We start from the raw sequence: 2,083 nt of genomic DNA on the forward strand, positions 1-2,083 counted from the left end.
ACACAATCAAAGGCTTTGGCATAGTCAATAAAGCAGAAAGAGATGTTTTTGGAACTTTCTTGCTTTTTCGATGATCCAGTGGATGTTGGCAATTTGACCTCTGGTTCCTCTGCCTTTTCTAAAACCAGCTTAAACATCTGGAAGTTCACGGTTCACGTACTGCTGAAGCCTGGCTTGGAGAATTTTGAGCATTACTTGGCTAATGTGCGAGATGATGCAATTGTGCAGTAGTTTGAGCATTCTTTGGCATTGCAAGACTATCCCCAAGAAAAAGAAATGCAAAAAAGCAAAATGGTTGTCTGAGGAGGCCTTACAAATAACTGTGAAAAGAAGAGAAGCAAAAAGCAAAGGAGAAAAGGAAAGATATACCCATTTTAATGCAGAGTTCCAAAGAATAGCAAGGAGAGATAAGAAAGCCTTCCTCAGTGATGAGCGCAAAGAAATAGAGGAAAATAATAGAATGGGAAAGACTAGAGATCTCTTCAAGAAAATTAGAGATACCAAAGGAACATTTCATGCAAAGATGGGCTCAAAAAGGACAGAAATGGTATGGAACTAACAGAAGCAGAAGATATTAAGAAGAGGTGGCAAGAATACACAGAACTGTACAAAAAGATCTTCATGACCCAGATAATTATGATGGTGTGACCACTCACCTAAAGCCAGACATGCTGGAATGTGAAGTCAAGTGGGCCTTAGGAAGCATCACTAGATACAAAGCTAGTGGAGGTGATGGAATTCCAGTTGAGCTGTTTCAAATCCTAAAGAATGGTGCTGTGAAAGTGCTCACTCAATATGCCAGCAAATTTGGAAAACTCAGCAGTAGCCACAGCACTGGAAAAGATCCATTTACTTTCCAATCCCAAAAGAAATACTTAATAAAGTTTTTATTTAAATGGTTAATTAATGTTAATTTTTATTTGAAAAATAGTTTAAATCTATTAATACAATGAATTTAAGCAGAAAATTGATTTGAGCTTGTGAATTGTAGAGCCAAGGCATCTGCTACCACCTAGTGGACAATAACTGAATTACAGGAAAAGCCCTAGGTGTGCTCCTTCCCCAGTGGCTCAGAGGTTAAAGCATCTTGCCTGCAATGCGGGAAACCTGGGTTCGATCCCTGGGTTGGGAAGATCCCCTAGTGAAGGAAATAGCAATCCATTCCAGTATTCTTGCCTGGAAAACCGCATGGACAGAGGAGCCTGGTGGGCTATACTCCACAGGGTAGCAAAGAGTCCAGCACGACTGAGCAACTTCACTTCATTAAAAAAAAAAAATCTGATTCTCTGAAAAACTAATAAAACTCAAACAAAATGATAGATGACAGAAGATAAATAACCATGGAAACATACAAAATATTTTTTAAAAATTTAAGCAACTTCTTTGTACATCATTATGCAAATACATTTGAAAAGTCTGATGAAATACAGTCTATCAAAATTGATTCCATCAGAGTTCCATGGTCCAGTAGTTAGGATTCTGTGCTTTCATTACCAAGGGCCCTGGTTCAATCCCTGGGAAGGGCCAAGAAACTAAGATTGTACAACCTGTGTGCTATGACCAAAAAAAAAAAAAAAATTGACTGTAGTTGAGGTAAAAAGTTTAAACAGACTGATGTCCATATTAAAAAGTAGAGAAATTTATCAAAGAGCGATCCACAAAAATGCACCAGGTTCAGTTTCAAATGGAAATGCCATCACATCTTCCAATACAGATAGTCCCAATACATTATTCTAGAAACAAGAAAAAGTTCAAATTCTTTTCAAGAATTAAGCATCAAGTTGATTTCTAAGCCCAACAAAAGCAACCCCGGAAAAATGACAGAGCAATATCACTTATGTACACTGAAGTAAAAATCTTAAAATGTTATTGAACAGGATACAGTACCACATTAAGAAAACAATACACCATGCCCAATGAATTTAGCTCAGGAATACAAGGGTGTTTTGTTATTAGAAAATACATTACTATAATTCACTATATTAATAGATCTAAGTAGAAAAATCCTATGATTATCACCATAAAAGCCAAAAACATATTTGACAAAAATCAACACCTATTCCTGACATAAAAAAAGCACTCA

Source organism: Bubalus bubalis, chromosome 1 (genome assembly GCF_019923935.1).
Source record: "Bubalus bubalis isolate 160015118507 breed Murrah chromosome 1, NDDB_SH_1, whole genome shotgun sequence".
NCBI classification, from domain to species: Eukaryota; Metazoa; Chordata; class Mammalia; order Artiodactyla; family Bovidae; genus Bubalus; species Bubalus bubalis.